Source organism: Nanorana parkeri, unplaced genomic scaffold, assembly GCF_000935625.1.
Source record: "Nanorana parkeri isolate BGI_ZX_2015 unplaced genomic scaffold, ASM93562v1 scaffold835, whole genome shotgun sequence".
Classification (NCBI taxonomy): domain Eukaryota; kingdom Metazoa; phylum Chordata; class Amphibia; order Anura; family Dicroglossidae; genus Nanorana; species Nanorana parkeri.
Window position 1 is genome coordinate 291,251 of NW_017307103.1, and position 25,074 is coordinate 316,324.

The 25,074-nt window shown below is 40.0% G+C and overlaps 1 pseudogene across 1 annotated transcript; it reads right to left on the minus strand.

Annotated features, from left to right (window-relative positions):
- Positions 1 to 24,060: 24,060 nt before the first annotated feature.
- On the minus strand, positions 24,061 to 24,861 carry LOC108794324 (annotated as a pseudogene). The gene has a single exon (XR_001941702.1). The product of XR_001941702.1 is annotated as a proteasome subunit beta type-2 pseudogene (transcript).
- Between the last annotated feature and the right edge of the window lie 213 nt (positions 24,862 to 25,074).

Consider the following 25,074-nt stretch of genomic DNA (forward strand, 5'->3'; position numbering starts at 1 on the left):
ATTATTATGGAAGATTTAATATGCATTTTTTTTTTATTATACATGAATATTTAGTTTGAGTTGGTTATGTTTGTGCCACACTTACTTTAAAAATGATATCTATTTAAACTTGCAAAGATGAATTTACATCCAAACTCAATTCCTTATTCACACTGTTCTATTGCATTATTCGTGTTGATATGATTCATTCTGAATGGCTCCCCAACGTAGATTACTGACAGATGTGCTGACAGTCCACTACAGTGCATAGTATGCACAGTAGCGTGCTACCGTGCATTGTGGAGCACTGTATTACAAAAATAGGACCTATTTTCATGTGGTTTGGTGCGTCATGCCACCCATTAATAGGCTTGTGTCCATCGGCTTTGGGTTTGTCTTGATGGCATCAGTTTGGCATCAGTTTGAGATGCTTCTGAGATCATCTAGAAGTGTGTTTTGTAGTTTTATAGATTTGTATAGGAATGCTAACAAAAGCTAATTGATACAGTTACTAAAGCATTTAAAGCTAAAGTTTTACACATATAACATTTTACTTCGCTTTTTTTTTCATGGGTTTTGAAAATAGTCATCACAGGGCCATGCCAGTGTAAATATTGCTTTATTTACATTGGGCTTGTATGCACTTTACAGTGTGGAGAGCAACTGGTCTGTATAGTAGTACTAAAAAAATGGTAAGCAGTAAGGATACCTCTAGATGTGTTTTGCTTTGCATACTTTTTGGAAATGAAATGGGATGAAAGCATGGACAGGGCTGCTTTTTCTGGCAGTTTGTAATCTGTTTCTTTAGTGAATTGATAGTGTAGTGCAGTGTAGAAATCATCAAAGCAATTTTTACACTGCCCAGATGACAACTCTCAAATCATGAGGAAAGAAATGCAATGGAAAGCTATTTGCAAATTCGATTGGTATCCCTGGATATAAAAAAAATGTGTTTTACAAGTACAGATATCCATTAAGCAGTATTAATCTTCTGTAAGCCTTTGTAAGATCTTTTTTTTGTTAAGCAATGTTCTAAGACAGTTGTGGAGTCAGGAACAAAAAATGAGGGAGTTAAATCAAAGATACAGTTGATTATATGATTAAAGTAAAGCCGTTTGCGTCACAGTCAGGGTGGACATAATCGGTCCAGTGCTTCCAAAATCTGCAGACATTTCGAGTTATATTCTTAGATTTGTGAAATGTAGACGCTGTGGTAAATTGAAACTTATAGAAAAACATAATGTTAACATTGTACACATTTTTTCCCCCCATTCAATAAATCTTTATTGGACTTTAGCAGTAACATTGTACACATTTTATAAAGCCCAATTGAACTCTCCTATTTATTACTGTAATGCAGTCTCGCCGTATATACAGTAATGTATTTGTCTAGTTTTAAAACTTTTTTAAGTGCTGAGTGTTGCAGCAAGGGTTAAAAAACCCTGTGCTGTCAGCACATAGGAAAGTCGGCCCATGGCTCTCACACACACAAGCAGAAGCCCCAACTCTCTAACAAGCCCCCCTAAACACTGTTCTAATCAAAATGTTTGCACATGAAGCAATGTTGGTTATAGCAGTGTGCATGAGGAAATGTGGTACCGCAGGAGAGCCGGGCTGCTGCTTGCGTTTGAGAACTGCAGTCCAATTCTTCTAGTGTTTTTAAACCCTTGCTACATCTAACTTTATTCAGCTGATAAAAAAAGGAAATGAAGGAGGAGACATACTTTTTACTGTATATGCAGACTGACTGTATATATTCAATTGAACTTTAAGAATAAAAAACAGCTTTTGCTGTAATACCTAGCTTCTCTTCAGTGGTGTTCCCCCAGAGAAAGTCCTATGCAAGGTCAAGTACCATTTGTCTTTGGGTTCAATGACAATGTTGGGTTAACACTATCTTCCACTGAGCCAGGCTGCCATGGACCTGTACCCTGGGGAAATAGGGATTACATATAGTATGCGTATCAGAACTAGGTGCTAATGGCCTCACTTTTTTAAATTTTTCTCCCCTGACTTTTGTTTAATATACTGTGTGTGTGTGTATATATATATATACCTATATGTATATACACACACATATAATATATATATTTATTTTTTTTCTCCCCTGACTTTTGTATAAAATACTGTGTGTGTGTGTGTGTATAATACGCATACTATATGTAATCCCCACTTCCCCAGGGTACAGGTAAGCTAAAGATAATATATATATATATTAAGCTTAAGATTTTAGAAAATGAACATTTTACTTTCAGCGCAATGCACAGTTGTGATACTACAAAGATATAAGTGTCAGGCTGCCCTCTAATGATTACATGTCTCCATAGGATGAAAAGGTTTAGTTATCCTCTATACTAAAAAAAACAAACATGTTTCTGTATGCACTTTAAAAAAAATGTATATGTACATGGGTGGAGCCATATTTACTTATTACATAAGCAGGTTTTGCTTCCTTCTTAGTAGTGCTGCACAATGTCTGTGCCTCACTGCTCATTTCAATGTAAAGCTGTTCATAAACCTTTCTCTTAAGAATTTTCTCATTCAGCCCACAAGCTGGAAAATCACCTAATTCCCCAATGCATACTAAGAAATCATGGATGTAGAACTTTCTCCTGCCAGTTATTGTATTTTGAGAGTTATGAGCTTCAGTCACTGTCCGGTCCACAATTTTCCACCTGGCTCTTTCAACTGAAGAATCTACCTTTGTCGCACTTGGTGGTGTGGACAGGACCACCCATCGATCAAATTTCAGCCAATTCAGCAAAAAACTGACAAAATTAAATCCCTGTATGACCAGCTTAAAGCCAGGTATACACACATATATTTTCTTTATTCAACCTGTGGGCTGAATGAAGAAACTACCAGATTCCTCCATCAATGTGTACAAGCGTTGAACAAGGAATCCCCTACTGGTTTTTTTATTGTATTCCCGCTGGCCACTGTCATAATGCCTGTCAGAATACCTGTGCAGAGCTTGCACTGATTGGCTGCAAGCAGAGAATTTTCCATCCTGCTCCTTCTGCTCATCAATGGATGCCGGTTGGAGATTGTTTTACGTTTTCACCCTGTTGTGTTATTCTTTCTTTACTGTCTACATACAATCCTTGTTTTACAAATAAACATTTAATACATGACAGAAGATTCCCAGAGCACCGTGGGTTAGATAATGTGACATCTGCCTGCTTTTAGGCTGTGGTTTGGCTGTCTGAAACCTAGGACTGAGTCGTCAGATAAAAATTAGTCACTGGGAAGAATCATTGCTGTGATACATTGGGGTTAATTTACTGAAGGTTAATAGGCTGTTCACTTTGCAAAAGAATTTGCACATCGCAGCGGAAAGTTCACCTTAGCTTAGCGAATGTGGTGAAACTTCACTTTGTAAAGAATACCCAATGAACATTATTGGGTGATGGAAGTCAGCAGAGCTTCGCCTCATTCACTAAACTAAGAACAAAACTTCCCCTGATAATTGCAAATTCCCTTGCAAAGTGAACAGCGTATTTGCCTTTAGTAGCCCATTGTGTGTGAATCTTAGCTTCAGCAATTGAGTGTTCTATAAATAACAGGATTTTACACCAAAGAAACAACCTGAGCGACTGGAAAACATGAAAAGGACTTTAAAGCTCCACCTACATGCTCAGAATTAAATTCATATGTTTTTATATTTATATATTTTAGCCCTGACCATATTCAATATAGATTCGATGTACAAAACATGAGTGCCCATCATATTTCCAGATATACAAAAGAGATCACTAGAAAGCACATATACACATTGTATATGTAATTTATATGTAATAGGTTAAAGGAGAACTATGAGGTGAGTGCTTCTTCCGACCTGTGAACTATGAGGTGAGTTCTAGCCGACCTGTGACAATGGAACTGTCGGGAAGTGAGCGAACACATACCGGCGTTCGCTCACTTCTCAATCACGGCAGAGAGCCGTGACAGGGGAGGGGCTGGATTCCCAACAACGCCCCACCCCCCCGCTCCGATCTTCCAGCGCTGACTGGCGGAATGGACGGGGGAGGGGGCCGGTACAGCTGGCTCTGCCTCTAGATAGGCAGAGCCAGCTGTCACTCACGCAGCTGGGCGGATCCAGACATAATTGTCGGGATGCGTTTCAGCTGCGGCGTCTCAGTATACAGCAAGCTGTAGCTCGCGGTATACTGTGGCGTCTCAGTATACCGCGAGCTTAGGGTGACGGGAGGACGCTAGTTTGTGTCCTCCCGTTACCCTTAGGAGAACTATGGGGGAAAGCCCTAACCCCATAGTTCTCCTTTAATACATAGATGTCACAGAAAGAAAGTACAATTGTAAATAATATATACAAAATACTGTTGGGTAATAATACTGTAGTAACTCAAATGTTGTCCTTTATAAAAATACACCTCGATGACTATTTATATCTACTGGATTCTCACTTGTCTAGGTAGATAGGATCCCCAGTCCAAAAGTATTGCCAAAGGGAATCAAAATGTGTTAGTAATTATAAGATAGGGACACAAAAGATTTTTTATTTTCAGAGTTTGAATTGTTGTTAATTACTTGCTGGGTAGCCGAAGGCAACATACTTCTTCCGTTATCAGCCAATTTAGGCTAAATGTGGTTGTCTGCCAAGTTGTTTGATGAAATAAAATAAATAATAAAACAGAAACATGACATTAGCTGTGCATTGGAAAATATCTTCCTTTAGGATCAGAAATTGATCATAAATATATTCAGATATGAAACCTTAGTGAATTATTGTACTATTCACTAAGTGTACTATTAAGGTACTATAAATAATAGTACCTTAATAAAAACAAGCTGTGATTTAGATGAACTGTTTCTTTAAAGATACAATTCATATTGCATTTGCTGTGAGTGCAATGTTTTGTTTTTATGTCTATTTACTGTAATAAATATTATTATGACTGTCGTCTTTTCTAGACTTACTGTTTTATATTTTTAGTTTTGCATTAAATATAGCTAGTTGTAGATTAACCTCTAGAGCAGCGGTTCTCAACCTGTGGGTCGGGACCCCTTTGGGGGTCGAATGACGATTTGCCAGGGGTCGCCCGGGAGTCTCCTGCTATTAGATAGCGGCTCTAATAGCAGGAGCAGAGGGGGACCTGAAGTTCTCCATAAGGTCCCCACTACTGATTGACAGCAGCAGAGGGTGGGTGCACTAGCTAGTTTGATATGCCTATTGCAAAGTGAAATAGCCAATAGGAATCTAGGTATGCATTCCTAGGGTGTTTTTTTTGTTTTTTTTATTCTGACAGTGTACACCAGTGGTTCTCAACCTGTGGTTCGCTGTGTGATTTCAGCCCTCACCTAGAGCAGCAGTGTCAGTTCTCCCGCCAGATGTCGCTGCAGCAGCCGCGTCATTCCTAAATTTTACCGTTGGGGGTCACAACAACTTGGCAAATGTTACCAAGGGGTCCCGGCCCTAGAAAGGTTGAGAACCACTGCTCTAGAGAGAGCCCTCAGTGCAATAACACTATACCTCTATTAAAAGACGTGTAGTCTTTTTAGGGCTCTTAAAAATGTTGTCCAACCATAAACAATTTAAAAAAATGAGCCAAGTGCCCCACCTTTATTATTGTTGTACTCCTGCATGCAGCCACTTGCTTCTTTCTGTTATAATTTATCAGTAATTGCTACCTGCTGTTGCACGACAGTATCTCCTTCCTTTGCAGTGCTCGCCTACATCCTCCCTGCAGTGGATCAGTTGCCCTAACGTAATGCATGGTAAAGAGCAGGGATGCACTGATACCCTTTTTTTGGTATCAAGTACGAGTACCGATAACTTTTTTTCGGTACTAGCTGATACCAAATACTGATACCGGAAGCAGGGCGGTGAGCCATTACACGGCACCCGGCTTTCTGATTGGCTGGGAAGCCAGCTCCATGCTACCTCGTCACCAGGTGGAGCTGGCTTTCTGGGCTCCGAGTCATTACATGCTGCCCGGCTTCCTGATTGGCCAGGAAGCCGGCTCCATGCTCCCTCGTCACCAAGTGGCAAGGAAACATGGAGCAGGCTTCCTGGCCAATCAGGAAGCTGGGCCGTGTGTAATGACTCGCCACCTGGCTTTCTGATACCGGAAGGCATCGGGAGCATTTGGGCGAGTTCGAGTACTCACCCATATACTCGGTATCAGCACCGATACTAGTATCGGTGCATCCCTAGTAAAGAGGAACTGCATTTTGTAAAGCAGAAAAAAGTAGAAAGAGGGCAAAGGACTAGCCACCAGCTTTGCCTGTGATCTCCCTGCAGCTGATCTTTTCTTCTTTACTGTCTTACAGTCCCATATTCTGCACTGTGTTTCTGCATGGAGGAGGCCATCTTGGTAAAGATGAGAAAAGGGGAACAGTGATCACTGTTTTAAAAGGAGAACAGTGATCGTCACAGTAGTGACATCACCAAATCTCACTTCTAATCCCCTGAGACTAGCAGTCAGAAGCGGCAGTGACTTAGATTTCACACTGCAAATATACAGCTATGAGGCAGTAGGCACATACCAGACACTCACCAGAATTGCATGTTTAGGGAACTGCTTAAGAAAAATTAACATTGCTATTTATTCCCTATAAGATAGCAAATTTGAACTTTTTGAGTTCAGGTCCTCTTTACATGTGACATAATTCTCGTTAACAGACTTGCATGGTGTAAATAGGTCCATAAGCCACAATTGTATACTAGACATTAGAGGATGTATTTATAAAATGTTTGCAGCACAAACCTGTGTGAATGCTGCTAATCTACCACTTAGACATTCGCAGAGCTATTCGCTCGGCAATCTTTTAATAAATACCCTGTAGTAGTGAATAGTATGCATATAAAAAATAAAAGCTTCCATCATGTATAATTCACAGCTTATCTCTTTTACATTACAAAGTACCTAAAAAACAAAACATAAAAATGACTATACATCTCCTTATAGGCTTTCACTTTTTAGAAGAGACATTGGGGGAAATTCATAAAAAGTGGAGCAGAAAAAAATCTGGAGCAGTAGCCCACGGCAACCAATAAGGTTTTCTCTTTAGTTTGTTCAGTTAAGCTTTGAAAATAGAACAGAGAAGCTTATTGGTTGCCATGGGCTATTGCTCTAGGTTTTTTCTTCTCCATTTTTTATGAATTTCCCCAAATGTCTCTTCTAAAATGTGAAAGCCTTTAAAGGAGATGTATAGTACTTTTTATGTTTCTTTTTTTTAGGTACTATGTAATACTATGTTCTATTTTCAAAGCTTAACTGAACAAACTAAAGAGAAAAGCTGATTGGTTGCCATGGTCAACTGTTACAGATTCTGTGTCCTCCAGTTTTTGTAAATTCACCCCATTGGGTGTGTTTTTTTTCTTCTCCTTTCTAAAAAAAAACCAAGATTGTATTAATATCTTCCACTTTCTGAGATCACCAAGCAGTACATATTACCCTCCATGAACCGCAGACATTAAAAAGATTAGATTGTAAGCTCAGCAGGTCAGAGGTCACACTGATTGTAAACATGTCAGCGCTCTATAAACAAAAAATATTATCTTTATTATAGATTAGGTTCAGCTGCTTGGTTAATGCATAGCTCAGAGATGGCTGCACTGTGGAGCAGGTAGGTCAGGTCCTCTTGATGTTCAACCAAATAACATCTTTTGCAGCAGAGAGGGGGGCGAGAGGTCTCCTTGAGTAACCTATAATTGTCTTTTCTCTCTAGCTGTGTTTCCACTATAATTCACAGGATGTGTTTTCAACTCATTTTGTGTAATGTTCTTTTTTTGTTAAAATTTCAGTGGCAAAACAAGATTTTGGCAGTTCACACTGGCAAGCCATAAAGCAAACATGTAACAGCAACAAATAAAATCTGAACCCTAGCTGTAAGCACCCTCTAGTACAGGGGTTGGCAAACTCAGCATTCATTTAACTGTGGAACTACAAGTCCCTTGAGTCATTGCAAGAATCTGACAGCCACCGGCATGACTCCCAGCGGCAGATGCATGTAGCTTCACGCAGCTGAATTGCCAAGGTTGCCTACCCCTGCTCTAATATGTAGATATTATTTCTACACTTCCCCCACAACTAGGATCTTCACTGCTGCCCACACGAAGTCACCAGCAGTTGTGCTGTGATGGGTACTCAAACCTGCTGCCCCACCTATGTGTGCCTTTGGGCCGGTTCACACTATAACGCTGCCCTAAAGGCATGGTATCTGTGTGTTTAGCACACGCTATTGCACAGTACATTGCAAGGTGCGCTGGTGCATTGTGTTGTCATTCATTCTGAATGGCACCCCAATGCACATTCATGTGGGTGAGTGTTGCATGGAGCTGCAGTAAAGAAAATAGTGCACAAATTAATTCTTTTTAACAATTGCCATGTTTTTTATTTGCAAATACTGCCCATGCAGCATCCTTACAGCCACTTCCTTTATGGGAATCCAGCCAGATTCATTTTTCTGTTTTGGATGTAATGACACACTTCCTCACTCCCCGCCACTCTCCTTCAATGAATGGGCAAACATTTTCTAGTATACTTTTAAGAGATCCAGACAGAACATTTATTTGATATTTTGGGTAGGGTGGGTTAGAACCGCTGTAAGATTTTCATTGCTAAAGGTCTGGATATGAGACACTGGATTATAATAGGCCAATATCAATTAACTGCATCTGGTTAACAGAGCTCATTTACCAAGGGCCTTGCAGGCCATCCTGGGTGACATCCTATGATGATGAAAGTAATAACCACTGGTCTTAGGGTTCAAAATATTAGTCTTTTAGTTCATAGGCAGGATAACACAGAATAAAACTTCCAACATTGGGGGTTACAAACAGCCCCCCTTCATCAGGGAAATCTTACTGGTTTCTACCAGTATGTGTTTAGAAAGACCTGGCATGTGCTAACATTAGATGATCTTTCAGAACACAAAAACAAAACAGCCAACCTCCCTTAAAAATGGGGGCCGTAAATTAATAGGCGATTATATTGAACTTGTGGTTATTATTTTCTTGACCGTAACATTATCATTGCGGTCTGCGTTCCTACTGGGGTAGATTGGCCTTACGTCTTGTTCCATTGACAATGGCCATCAGAAAGTGAAGAGGAACGTTCCCAATGTCAAAATAAATCAGCATTTTTAATTTATTCACAGTCCATCTTTAGAACAGAAAGTAAAATCTGCTAGATTGTACAGTAATCAGTCAGACGTGAACTCTCTCTTTTTACGCTTAGAGAAAAGTGACAGACTCTGATCGGCTGATTGGAGCTGCGGCAGCGATTATTATGCACATGGTACCATTTCAATAAATAAGCCCCTAGGAGTGCCATTTAAAACAGTTAAGTACAGCTTCAACTGTGCATAACTGTGGCATCTTTAGTTCTAGCCTCAAGTGTGGAATTATCAGACCTGCTATTATAAGCCAGTTTAAAATAAATTCCTCCAAGAGCAAGACACTGTACGCAGACTGCTGAAATTACAGTCATTACTTGTGAATTGGACATTACTCTGCAAGTAGCAAACTTTAGAAATACTTCTACTGAAAACAAAATATCCAACAAGTAAACTCTCCACATCTCATTCTCCGCAGACATGACGGTTACAGGTTATAGGGATCCAAAAAATGGCACTTACAGGGAATTTATCTTTTCATTAGTAATAGTAGTGATGATCGTCTTTAAGGATAGTTTGAAACTCTGGTGAAGATTAGAGTTTTACTTTTGCTGGTGTGTAAGGTTTGTAGCCCCCATCACCTTCTGTGATGTGGCTACTAGACATTTAGTGATAGCCAGGGCTGTGGTCTGCCTGGCTGGATTTGTAGTGGCAATTAACTTGTTAATTCCAGGTGTCTAACATTGACTGTACCCCCCTGGGCGGAGTGTGACTCTATCATATTGTGGGACAGCCAATGAGAGGCACTGTAGTGTATGTACAGTACAGCAGCCAATCACTGAGTTACTCTCTCAGCCAGTGGTGCTTGCTGGGATAGGGTACATATACCGGTTTGCCATGTGCTCAGACTAGCCAGGACCAGCCATGGAATAGGGCTGGGTGCTGTTCAGTCTGCCCCCAGGCTAGGCCTAAGGCCTGGGGGTGGGCATGGGCTGGTGGGAGGGAAAGGTTTCCCTGAGGCCTCCAACATGGAGGAGGCCTGTGATGCTGATAGAGGAAGAGAACCGGGACCAATGCAGGCTCTTCCAGTACTCTGGAACTAAGTGGACTTCAGGAGCATGGTCGGTTTCTTTCCTGGTTGAGGATCGGCACCCATCCTGCCTATCTGCTATGTCAGTTGCTGACCGCTGTCTCCCAAGTGAATCTACACTGATATTCCTACAAGGTCTGGTGAGTCTGTAGCTCTTGTCGGTTACCCCTGGGGACCTAGAATCCCTATACCCTCTCTCCCCAGTGAAGATGATCAATAAATCGTTTACTTAGCATTTTACTAAGTAAGTTTACGCAGAAGAAGGGCGGTTAGTGCTATTGGGTGGGAAGCTGAAGATCATACCCTATACAGACTAGAAATGAACTGGGCATCCAGCTTTCATTAGGTACCTCCGGGTGACTTCTTCTTTTTTTTTATTTGTAGAATTCCCAGTGAGAAAACTTGGGTAGTCTGATTTACAATGTGTTCAGCTACCATGCTTGCATCTTGGGTCCATCCTCTTCCACCTTATGTGCCTCACTATTGGCCCATCACAGTCACTGGTGACCTCATTTACCAATAGTAAGGCACAGTAGGCAGAGGTGGGCAAACCGGAGATGGCATATGCTGGTTGCTAAGTGCATGTCACATGACTCTTTTAGGTGTTTCTTTACACTGAAAAGCTGGCTACTCATGTTATAGTCTGAATGTACAATCTCCTTTAAGGTGGTAATACATATAACGACTTGTTTTGTAAGCAATCCATGTACGAGCCTTCACAAATGACTCTTTATTGAATGATGACACATAAAAAGTATTGTTCCACAATTTTGATGGACTGAAAATATTGATCAAAAATATGATTCATCGTTGATAAATATAATTGGTTGCTTAAAGGCAATAAACTAAACAATTTGAATTGCAATCAGTACTCCAACACAGCACCAAAATATTTGTTTGAACAATCAAGCGATTAACCAAATCAAGGCATCAGGGTCAAAATTGATCAGGAGCTTGCCTATCAGAAAGAAACTCTGTGGTTTGCAGTTGTTATTAACTTTGATCAATTGAATGATCATACCAATACATGTGAGGCCACCATTAGACTTAGACAACTATGTAGGGGTCCACCTTATTGGCACAAAAAGGTGTTGACAGGTCCTATACCACTATAATAAATCCAAATGATAATGCCTGCAGTACATGGCCACACTCCCGAAAGTCCAAAACAGTGAAACATGCCCAGTACCTCCAGGTAAGACTTCCACAAAAGATATAGATTTATTAATAACACTTTAAAATATACACAAACGTTTGGGGCGGTTAGTCCTTGTTCAAAGTACTGACTGTCTGAAATGCATAAGTGTATTTTACTGTATCCCTAATAAATCTAGATTTTTGTCTTGGGGGAGCTTCCATGGAAATACTGGCGTGTGTTTTCACTGTTTGGTCTATCTGTTTGGATATACAGGTGAAACTCGAATAATTAGAATATCGTGCAAAAGAGTACTATCAAAAATCGGTCTTCTAATCAACATTCTGCCTGCAATGCCACGGTTCACAGTTTATGAGGGAGGACCAGTACTAGAAGCCAGTTAGGCTCTATGTCATGTACATGTGCTTATATTTAACATTTTGACAGATTAAGACAGCAGAGTGACTAAAAAGGAGTGCTCATCAGTTTCCTGCTGCTTCTCCTTGTCCAATAAACAAGCTAGGGATATACTTTGTTATTTATTCTGAACCAATTAGTACTGCTGCGGTGGAGGTCTGGGACCTGTATGTGTTATCAGGCAGTGCTGCCTGTCGGTAGATCATTAGAAATCCTGTGGCTCCTCTGTTCAGTATGTTTTACAACTACATATATCACTGCTTGCGAGGAGTATTAAACTCTCAAACTTTTCTCAGTAATGAATTCAGATCAAACAAAAATACATCGCTCAGCAAAGTATTTCTTTACATTTTTGATCAAGTACTTACAGTCATCATATTTCCAAACAGCTCTAAGCCTCACAGCTCAGCTTCTCTGAACTTCCTGTCCAGTACAAGATCACAAGGAACATAGCAGTCTGCAGTAGCTGTCCATCTACTTGCTTGGAGAAGGAAGGAAGGAGTAATGGGGTGCAGGGGGAGGGTGTGGCATTCCCTGTTGTGTCTGTGTGTTTGTGTTAGTTGTGCCAGTTACACAGCTTACTGGGACCTGCTAGAAGATTCTGGCAGGTGCTGGCAAATAGGAAACAATTTGTCGGAGCTAGCTGCCACCGCTAGCTCCGCCCAATTGTTTTTCTTCTGCCAGCATCTGAAGCTTCATTATGCAGCAGGAGTTTTTTTCAGTTTATTTTTATTTTTTTTCTCCTTTCTATAAAATATTGTAATTTTTAATTTTTTTTTAAACATTTTTAAAATCATTTTTAAACTTTTTTCCCCCATTGTTTTCACTTATTTTCAGTTCTGTTAGGTACCTCGGGAGCATTCGGCCTTTCACTCACTGCCGTTCGCCCCCTATGAGAATAGGGGGCGAACAGCAGCGAGTGAGCTGCTGGAGCTTCGGCTCAGCCGATCCAGATGTTGGATCGGCTGAGCCGAACTCCTTCTGCACTTCGGCTCAGCCGATGTACGGCTGATTTTAGCCGATGTACGGCTGAAATAAGCCGTACAAGACTGAAGTGAATAGCCGAACAGTGTTTGGCTCACTTCACTTCGGCTCGGTTATTCACTCGGCTTCCTCCGGCAGCTTTGTGAATAACCCCCTAAAACTTTGAAGCATCAACGAGCAGCACCCACTATACGTTATTTCATCAGTATTTTATATTAATTAAAAACCTTTTGACATTATTGTCATTTTAAATCTCTGACAGTATTTCAGTAAATTGTAAAGCCGGCGGATCACAACACTGCTCTGTGCCTGAGAGCTGAAGATAATTATTCAAAATAATCAAGAGGAGACAATCTAGTTATAAATACATTCTTTGTTTTATTGTCTGTGGGCTGTCTCCCTGTCTACCAGACTGACTCATCTGATCTGCACCAATAAATGTATATAGAAAGATAAAACGTATTATTTACTGTTGAATAGAGTATGGAAATGTTAGAACACGTACACTTTTATTCTCGTTTGGGTCACCGCTGGGGAAATTAATTCTTTTTGTCCTGGTCACCATTGTCGTTGGTGCAGAAAGTGATGAGAAGTCCAAAATGTTGCAGTTGTCATCAATAGTGGCAACTGTTTAAGAGGGGATTTTCTCCCACCTATTTTGTGTCTCCAGGACCGGAAGTCAAGGGGAATAAACTTAACAGGACAGAAAAATAAATAAATTGAAATAAAACCTTACTCTAAAGTTAAAACAGGAAGCTTTGGCTTTAGATAGCCTCGAAGTGTCTAGCCCTGCAGTGGTTTTCTTTTACGTATGTATTAAAATCACTGGTGGAACCAAAGTTTATTTAAACAGACAGGTCGGTGTGATAAAGGGATTTTCTATTATTATATATTTTGTGCATCTTTTATTTTTGCATTGTTTTGATGACACTGTCCTCCTTTTAAAATGGTTCATAACATTTGACGGAAAGTAATTTTATTTAGTAATATTCGTACTGTGTGCAGAAATACAAAATGTAGTAGATCCCATCGCACTCCTGACCGGACAAAGCCCAAATGAAAACTGGGGGGGGGGGCCGAAAGTGACAGCGAACACCTCCGCACATCAAATGCAAAATAGTAACTCGCACTCTGTTAGTAGATAGCAGTCAATCTCCTTTATTGACTGTTGTTTGCCTGAAGAAGGGACTGCCTGGTCCCGAAACGTCGCTTTGTGTATGTGACATCATGTTCAGTCAATAAAGGAGATTGACTGCTATCTACTAACGGAGTGCAAGTGACTATATGGTAGTGTGCAGAAATCTGACTGCACCAGGTCACACCTGATTTAAAGTAGATCTGAACAGAATAATGGCATTTGAAATGATAATAATATGTTATATGAGATTATATAATGACTCTTTAATATAGTAAATTTATTTGTCATTTTCAAAAAAATTTATTCGGGAACTTTCATTAAAAAAAAATGTGGTGATCCTGTCATGAAGGTTCTTATTAAGGCACTTCCTATTATAGGGTGACCACGCTCTGTTCCTGTCTTCCAATCACTCTCCTGTATTGTCACCCCTAGTCAAATGCGCTTTAAAGTGACACTTAACTCAGGAGATAAACCTTAAAAATACATTCAAATACTCAAACTATTAACAACAATGTATCTTATTTGTGTATCACTCGGCTGTAAATCCTCAAATCATCCCTGAATTCATGCTGACACTGTCCTTCCTTCTGGAGGGTGGCTACGTTTGTTCCCCGTGGTCCCTGTGTGTGTTGTAAAGTAGACACTGCTGCAAGCTCGGTTCCCTGATAGACTACAATGTCATTACAAATTAGTAAACTAAATATGAGATTGTAGTCCATCGCCGGACTGCGTGAGATTGTATTCCATCATTTGTGTTAGTAGTTAAGGTACTTGAATGCATTTTTTGGGTTTAACGCCTGAGTTTATTGCCACTTAGGTGGAGACTGTAAGCTGCCATCTTAATGCTCATTGGTCAGGCATGTCCCACTGTTGTCACCATTAGAAAATGCATTTAAAGCAATGACATGTAGCTGCTGCTGGAGTGCGTGTAGACAGGAAGTGGCTACAAAGAGGCTGTAGGAGATCAAAAGCACTGAGATGTAAAAATGGATAAGGAAAAAAGTGCAAACAGTGAAAACAAATCCAACTGTTTATGATACATTGGTTCAGCAAATTAAATGTAATTCGTTTACTTTAAAGAAGATCTCTCTTAAACCTTAACAATAAACGTTTCTTACCTGGTCCCTTTTGGTCTTATAAATATACAGTTGAAAGCATTTTTTTATAACTTTTCAATATCTTCCTGTGCTCTCTGCATATGTACAAGGAGGGGTTATGGAGATGAGGAGGGGGGAGGAGGAGAGGAGAGTTTTGTGCTCTTTGTAATCCATCGGAAATGTAGTAGTCAGGGCAGACACCACATCCTTAAAAAAGAACTATGGGGTCAGGGCTTTTCCCCATAGTTCTCCTAAGGGTAACGGGAGAACACAAACTAGCGTCCTCCCGTCACCCTAAGCTCAGTATACCGCAAGCTACTGCTCACTGTATACTGAGACGCCGCAGCTGAAAAGGATCCCGGCAATTATGTCTGGATCCACCCAGCTGCGTGAGTGACAGCTGGCTCTGCCTATCTAGAGGCAGAGCCAGCTGTACCCGCCCCCTCCCCCGTCTGTTCCGCCAGTCAGCGCTGGAGGATCGGACAGGGGAGGGGGGGAATCCCTGAGTGACAGTCACTGCTCTCTGCAGGGACAGGATCGAGAAGTGAGCGAGCAACGGTATGTGTTCGCTCACTTCCCGATCTATTGAGCCGACCTGTGACAGTTTCATTGTCACAGGTCGGCTAGAACTATGAGGCTGAGTGATTTTCACTCACCTCATAGTTCTCCTTTAAGAATTCAGAGCTGTGTTGTCATGTTAAGAGGAAAGTAGGTGTGCTCTATGTTTCTGACACATCAACGGGTATTCTTCTGTACTTGCTGAAAGGTATACAAATGTGAAATGTGCATGTTTTGCAGACATATACTACATATGTTTTTTTTTTTTTTTATTTTGCCTTGACATTAACCATTTACTGTTTGTCTTCCTCTTGGAGTCTCTTTCTTTGCTCTTTCTAAGTAGTTAATACACTACTTTTTTATTAGCAGAACATGTAATCAGAGAGCAATACAAACTACCCAAACTCTATGCTGAATTGCAGATATAATGCAGGAATCAAATAAATGGCAGCTATACCTAAATGCCATATAAATAATAATAGCATGCATACATTAGCAAGTTTGGGAAAGGCGTCCAAGTCTTTATATACCGTGAAATGCAATGTTAGGATAAACACATTATCGGTAATCGCATGGAAATGACTCAATTTTCACCGTTAAATGTTTGCTTATCTAATGCTTCGTGTCTACACGTGTTTGTATAACCTTTTCTGCTGCCTTATTTGCCCTTTTAAATTTGCTTGGCAAATGGCAAACTTTTGGACTTTTTTGGCGCTATTTGAATTATTATGATCTCAAATCAGCAAAGGACCAATGGATGTGTTGTTATTCCAGTTGAAGGTAATAAAGGGCACCTCTGCCTGAACCGCCATTCGGTGCTACGTACAGAACCAGCCTTTAGCTGTGGCTGAGATGTGAACATGAAGGTGAGGTATGAATAACTAAGCGTGCCGAGCTTTGTTGTAGCTCGGCACATTTAGTTATTCATTTTCCACATATACACACTCACAGTGGGTGTAGATTCTAGTGCCTTATAGCTGTTAGCTTGCTTTTTGGTGCAGTTCATTTTTATATATATATATATTATGAAGGTGAGGTAGTGGGGATTCTGGGGATTTAATACATGAAAGTTGTTTTAGCTGAACAAAGATTTGCAATTCTGTCCATCCTGCCATAAATCTGTCTCGAGATTGAGACAGCCCTCGCTTTCTGAGCTACACTTAAAGTGTATTTCCAATTTTGCAGCCAAATTGGGACAACACCCTTTTTATATGTTACATATTCCCATTCACATGGCATAAGCCAAAAAAAAAATGCAATTTCAATTACTTTTCCTTGTGTTAAGGTTTCAAGGGTTAAAATTTCTTCTAGCTTCTATTTTTTTGAAATGTTAGGAGGGGGGGGCTGTGAGGGGTGAGGGTTCTGAGGTGGCTTGCCCATTGTATTTTAATGAAGCTTATCAGATAAACACAATCCTCAAATCTCAGTCCTAAGTCTTTCCATTAGGACAGACCACCGTGAAAGCGCTAAGAAAAACTTGGAATCATTGCCTGATTTAAAAAAACATCTAATAGGTAAGAATTATTTTTTTAAAGTTATTTTCCAGTATGTAGGAACACATAACGAACATATTAAGGGATTTTCTCAAATTTGACAGTAAAAGTGGAAATATGCTTTAACCCCTTCCCGAGCGATGATGGAATTCTTCCGTCATGATCTTTCAGTTACCGTATATACTCGAGTATAAGCCGTCCCGACTATAAGCCGAGGTACCTAATTTTAGCAAAAAAAACTGGGAAAAAGTATTGACCCGAATATAAGCCGAGGGTGGGAAATGAGGCAGCTACTGGTAGATAGATACCAATAAAATTACATTAATATTTATTTAAAAGAAAAATAACCTAGCTCTGTAAGTGGAAAAGGGGTACAGGGCTACATACAGATCATTTAATACATTCATGTTAGTATAATTGTAAATGTATTGTCTGCACTGTATTAGCAGTATATACTCTATATGGAGTATATACTGCTAATACAGTGCAGACAATACATTTACAATGATCCTCTGCTAACATGAATGGGTTAAATGATCCGTAGTACATGATATGTAGCCCTGTACTATGGATCATTTAACCCATTCATGTTAGCAGAGGATCATTGTAAATGTATTGTCTGCACTGTATTAGCAGTATATACTCTATATGGAGTATATACTGCTAATACAGTGCAGACAATACATTTACAATGATCCTCTGCTAACATGAATGGGTTAAATGATCCGTAGTACATGATATGTAGCCCTGTACTATGGATCATTTAACCCATTCATGTTAGCAGAGGATCATTGTAAATGTATTGTCTGCACTGTATTAGCAGTATATACTCTATATGGAGTATATACTGCTAATACAGTGCAGACAATACATTTACAATGATCCTCTGCTAACATGAATGGGTTAAATGATCCGTAGTACATGATATGTAGCCCTGTACCCCTTTTCCACTTACAGAGCTAGGTTATTTTTCTTTTAAATAAATATTAATGTAATTTTATTGGTATCTATCTACCAGTAGCTGCCTCATTTCCCACCCTCGGCTTATATTCGGGTCAATACTTTTTCCCAGTTTTTTTTGCTAAAATTAGGTACCTCGGCTTATAGTCGGGACGGCTTATACTCGAGTATATACGGTAGTTAAAAAACAGTGACGGAATACTCCCATCTTGCCGTAAAATGAGCGCTGGTTTGTGTAGGGACCAGCGCTCATTGAGTTAATGCTGTTGCTAGGTCCCTCTGTGTCCGAGGCAGACCCTCAACAGCAAATTAGGGGGTCCCAGCACTGTGATCACTGCAACAGCTAATCGCAGTGATCACAGTGCTGTTACAGCCACTAATCTGGCATGCAGCTCACTGTGTTGTGGAGCTGCAAGACCGGATCAGTGTGTTTCAAAATGGATACAAAGTATCTCTGAGGAGAATACAGTGTCTCCTCAGAATACTAAGTATCAAAAGCCCCTGTAAATGATAAATTAACCCTTTAGTGCCCCCTTTACTGTTACAGTTTTTGAATTTTTAAAAATTTAGAAAAATTATAAAAAAATGTTTTTTAATAAACAAATGATAAGAAAATATAGTGCCGAAGTGGCTATTAGGTGGCTATAAAGTTAGGAGACAAACGTCCCATATTCTAAAATTGTTCCACACTAAAATTGTATTTCACTCCTTGCATTTTGGGACCTATAACTCTAAAAAGAAACTGAAATCCCAGACATATGATATACCCTATAAATCAAGACAAATAACATTATTTATTAATTACTTTCTGTTAGTTACACTAATCGTGTACACATTACTATTGTCAAAACTGTGAAAAAAATTGTTGTTTTTTTTTTATTTAAAAAAAATAATGTATCTATGCTTATGTCACACCAAATTAAGGCCCATATTGTCCTTTAAAAAACAGTATATAATACGTGCAGGTGCAATGAATGAGGAAGATGGAAATTATAGTTAAACAAACACATAGCAAAAATTGTAAAATTGCTCTGGTCCCCAGGAACTAAAAACATTTCTGAAGCTGTGTCACTAAGGGTTAAAGGGTATGTAAACCCCAACAATAAACTCTTATTTGCTCTCTTTTGGTCTGGTTAATATATCAGTGAATGTGGTTTGTTATATCTGTTAATAATCTGATAAGCGCAAACAAATACCTGTTTATCTTTCCAGACCTCTTGCGAGCTGACAACCTTCAGTGTACTCTGCAGTGTTAGCTCAAGCAGGGTTATTGGCCCCGCTCGGTTCACCTCTGTGAACTACAGAACACCTCCACTATGTTATGGGGATCAGGAGGGTCACTCTCCCCAGCAATAAAAATTCTGCCACGCACAAAAGATTTGTTTAAATGCACTTGAAAGCGGAACTCCAGGAATAATCTTTTACATTGAGCTTTGCTCAATGTAAGTATCCATATCTAATTTACAGCCAGTGGGATGCTAGAATCACTGTGGTAGTCTGTATTACAAAAAGTGATAGCCATGATCTTCTGGCGGCAGCTTCAGTGGCTTCCCCTCTGCACATTGAATATGGGAAGTCACTCACTCTGCACCACTGAGAGAACGCCTTGTATTTGTGAAAGGTGCGCTTTGTAACACTTTACTGTTTACTTTTTGCAGCAGCTTAAGTTTTTGAACTTGTATGTGCTCAGTCTTGAATCCAGCTGACATTTTTGTTTGATGTATGGGATATAATGGTGCAAAACGGATGTCTATCACTCCACAATGTCATCTAATGAATTTATGTGCCTTTTTGCTACAGTACATTGTGTATAATGGACCCGAACAGATATATTTCAGTTTAGAACACAGCAAACAGTCAGCTATGGAACACTATTAATCCCAATAGCTTTAGCAAAAAAATATTTTGCTGTCTGGGATGCCAGTGTTCTGTATGGGACTGGTTCTCCAAAAAAAACATATTTTGTCAAAATGTTACTATACACTATTGCAATGTTGTGGAATATGTGGTATTTTAAAGTCAGACCCCAACCAAAAACTGTATGCACTTTAATTGCTCTAGCCCAGGGGTCTCAAACTCAAATCACTCGGGGGCCACTCGACAAATATTTTTCCCCCATAGGAGCCGCTTGCCAAATGTCATACTTCAAAAAAAAAATTCACTATATCCGGTATTGTATTACGGACACTAATACACACACAATAAGGCCCCATTCATTTTTGTAAGTTTAGGCGTGATTGGGGATTCCTGCGTCTGGAACTTGCATTTTCCTGCAGCAAGAATGCCTAATCTGGTGTTTACAAGCGGCAGCTGTCACCCATTCAAGTTAATGATCAGTTGCATGTAAACGCCTGCACCCCGCATGTAATTGTACGTGATATGATTACATGTGGCTAGAAAACACTCCCTGGGTGCACAATTGATGCATCCATGGAGAGTGATTGATTCCTAACCAAATCTCATCATATCACATACCATTACATGCGGCGTGCAAGCGTTAACATGCAGCTGCTGTCACCTAATCATTAACTTGACTGCCACTGATTGGCTATTCTGACAGCAGCACAGCCTCACTGTCAGAATAGAATAGCCACAACTATTGAATCAAGCAGTTATCAGTTGGTTTTCACTAATACTGGCACAAGTTATACATTCTGAAACAATCACTTTTAATATTTTCCAGTACGTTTACATGGAAAGTGTTCTAATTGATTTAGGTAAATATACCATTTGTGTTCACATCTGACGTGATGATGTGTTCGCTCACTTCCCGATATATTGAACCGACATGTGACAGTCTCATTGTCACACATCGGCTCGAACTATGAGGATGAGTGATTTTCATTCACCTCATAGTTATCCTTTAAAGGCTTGCACATTGTCTTTGTTGTCAAATGCACATACTTTAACTGTTTGGAACACACTACAAAGGAATAGAAGGTTCCCACCTCTCACTCTCCTTGTCTAGGGCCATTATAACTTGCCTCTTCCTATACAACTATAGAAACATAGTAACAAACTATATAAAAACATAACTTTATTTTTTTTTTTTACAATCATGAATGTTTTAAAAGCTCTTACAGATATAAAGAAACAAAATTGGTAATAAATACTGTTTACACAGTTCATTATCTTGCTCCCTTCTGTCTTACTCTATGAAACTTGTCATAAAGGTGGATATATGCTTTAATTTCAGAGGGCAATTAAAGTCACAGCTTGAATTGTCTTTTTTATCAGAGACTCTTTATTGCTGAGTTACAGAATATACATAAAGTAACTCTAGGGTGCATGATTAAAGAGCAACTCTAGGTGACACATAAGATCAATCAGCCAACTGCTAACATTGTCTAGGAGATATTGCTGCGGAACATGACTACATTACAGACCGATTCTGCTGGATTAAACAGAGTTTTACCTCTGAGCAGGATTGCAGCCTCTTGTCACATAATTATATGCAGAACAACCGGATTTTTGAGAAGATGAAGGAGCTTGAAAGGGAAGACTTGACCTTCTATAGGTTTGGATTAAAGCATATGATAGCCAAAACATTTTCTTTTAAATTTGGATAGATTAGAGTCTTGCTGCCTGGGTCCTTCTGGTGGGATTTCATTTCATTTTCTGTCCTGAGATTTAAAAGAAAGTGAGAGAAAATCTCCCCAAAGTGATGGGAATTCCCATCCTAGTTGTTACCAGAATATTGTCCCCATTGTAATATTTCTCCTTCATGTCTTGTTCTGACATCTCTACATTTTGGATTGTCCATCACATTTTTTTTCATTGAGGCTTTGTCCAGAAGGACAAATAGAGAGGATGACACAAACAGCAACTTACTAAAGGGTCTAACACTTACCCATTCGAAAACTTTAAAAAAAGTTGCCTTTACATTCACAGTATGGATCATTCAGAAAATTTGCATACCTTAAACTAGAATACTTTCATTTTTTTGCAAGGATTAAAATCAGTTCAGAATCAAACAATCATCTAAAGCCATTATTTTTTTCATTTTGGATATCCCACTGGGAGCACGCGTTCCTAAGACAACCATCTAAGAGAGGATTTCCCTCTCGTTGGAGACATCTTCTCCAACTTTCTGTTATAGACAGGAAGCAAAGGAATTTTCCTTGTTTGGCTGGAGTGAACCTTAATGGGAAACTATATTGGCACAGGAAATATTGTTTAAGGTTAAAAGTTAGAAAAAAAAATATTTCATATAATTTTATAAGATAGATAGATACACTGTGGTGGCCTCAGGCGGCATCTCATTGGGTCACGTGGGAGGCATGCGTGCCGCCCCCTTTCCACCCAGAGTGTCCCAGGCTGCTAAGAGCTCTTAGTGACTCTGTGATGCTCTGGCAACCAGTGACATCAGTAAGCTAGACGGGACTCCCCCTTCCTTGGGTGGCGTATAGTCTAGGGACACCCCTGGATAGATAGATAGATAGATGGATGGATGGATGGATGGATGGATGGATGGCTGGATGGATGGATGGATGGATAGATAGATAGATAGATAGATAGATAGATAGATAGATAGATAGATAGATAGATAGATAGATACAATCATATTTTTATAAATCAATATTTCATTTCCACCCATTTACATAGCATCTTCTTTCTGAACTTAGTATAATAAGCCTGTAGCTTATCTAGATGGCCAAACACCAGACTAAAAAAACTCAACACATGGTCCATTTCTTTGTGCGCCTGCTAGATTTCCCATGGGTTGAATAGCAGCTTTAAAAATTATGTACTATTGCGTGGAATCTGTCTGCTAACAAAACTCCCTAAAGCCTTAGCAAAGATGTCATCTTCTCTCTATGCTAGGCAAACAAGTCATCTGTGAGTCAAATAGACCACTGGCTGGCTACATAGACTGCCTTTATGCAGGTCTAAAGATGAAAAAGAAAAAGAAATCAAAGACATCCCTGCAGTGATTGACAAACCCTGCACTGACACCCATCTCTCATTCCTCATCTGTTAAGAAACTAGACAATTGGCTGGCTACATAGACTGCCGTTACACAGGTATGGAGATCGCAGATCTTCACCAATGGAAATTGACAGCCATTAGAGATGTCTGTTTATCTCTATGTACATTATAGATGACAGTGCAGGTATGCATATCAGTGGACCAAAAATGAATAAACGACACCCCTATAGTGGTTGACAAGCTCTGCACTGACACCCTTCTCTCATTTTTAAATATGTTATCAGTGCACAGGAAAAAAGATGTTTACTACTTCCAAAACAGAATCAGATATTAATGAGACTCTTCTAAAATCCTTCCAATACATGCAAAGAACCTTACAGTTTGCTCTGTTCAGTTTCAATGATTATGACATTGAATGCCAAACGCTTAGTGCCATAGGAAGCAAATGATGAAACATCATACAGCCCATTTTTTTTGGAACAATGACACCATCCATTCTTTGCACGTGAACATCCTTCAACTATGGTAGATCTGCACTTGTTAGTGGGGTACATGGTGACATCAGGAGAGGGCAGTTGTACCATATTAACGTTAGCGACACACACGCCAAAAGAAAAACTGAAGAGGCAGAGTCACGCACGTATCTTGAAACCATACAGCATCAGAAGTGACTGAAGAAATAAATACGGTATCAGATGACACAAATGCTGCTGGAAACAATGGTTTCAGCTGCTTCTGTTCCTTTCTGTGCTGCTCAGATAATATGACATACAGCTTTCACACACTGTAGAGGAGGGGGACTGCAATACCCACTGATGACAATGTAACCTGATTGTAGAGCTTTTAGGCTAGGGAGATATGATTGTATGTGATAAATTGATGCAAGGAAATAAAAAAAAGATGGACACTAGGGGCAGCCATTATTTTGAGGATCAAGGGCTGCAAAAAATTGTATTGCGACTGTTCACATTGCTTTTGTGGCTGCAATATCGACAGTGACACCCTGTCTAGGATGGCTGAAAATTCAGAATCAGAATACTTTATATAAAGATGATTATGGTTTTCTTATACTTGGGAACATCGCATATCACAAGCCTAGGCTAAAACATCACCTGCTTCTTAAAGAGGACCTGTACTTTTGAAAAAAAAAATGGCAATCAGGGGGCAAAGGCCTGCAGCTGATTTTTTTTTTTTTTGAGGTTTCACATATCCCAAGCCTTGCCATCTTGGGATCATTTATTGAGGCTAATTTCCAAAAACAGTAGAAATCAATGTAAAAAATAAAGACTGTAGGGAAAGATTATACACTTGATGCCGGAATGTTATCCAGATCGTGGATTCCTTCCTTATCGATGACACGCACACTGAATGATGGAAGGCTCAAGATAAACCTCTTCTGAAGCTCTGCTATACATCTCTTAAGAAGTTCTACTGCCTCTTCTCGTGTGAGATCTGGCTTGTAGTAGCGATCCAGGATACTGAGAGTGAGGAGGGCTCCATAGCCATGAGCTGCAAATGGTGCTTTTGCCAGAGCTGCCAGGTAATCCATGTAATACAAGGAAGGGCCATCATGCTCATCGTAACCATCTAGCAGCAGGTTAACATGGTAAGGTGTCATAGTGAACTCACCCTGCTCCTTAGGTAGTCAGCCAGGTTTCTGCGTGTGAAGTTGGCAGCTGCACTGGGAGACAGTTCATATCCATTTCTCATTTTGTACAACTGCACATTCTTCTGAATGTACTCTGCAAATTGCACAGTATCTCCAGCCTCTCCCACACACAAAAGAAGGATCTTCTCGCTCATCTTGAACATTTTATCCAGATCCTGCTTCATCTTGATGATGCTGTTGGCGCACACAGTGTCAGCGGCCACCATCAATCACGTAGTCAGGCCCCTGGATCCCGATCAATTACTCCATGGCTGCACTGAGCTCTTCTTTCCGGTAAATCAGCTACTCGGTCTCAGGACGTTACACAGCAATTCACCTCAAGGCCGGGATCTTGGCGGAATCTCCCTGCAGCTGATCTTTTGCCCATTACTGCACAAGATCAGTGGCGTAACCAGAGTTATGGGCGCCCAGGGCAGAACATTTTTTTTCGCCCCCCCATATTATATAAACATCCACTAGAACTGTACCCCCCACCCCCACACATATATATCAGCTAAGGAACTACAAGTCCAAGCATGCCATCATTGTCCCTGTACACCCCCCC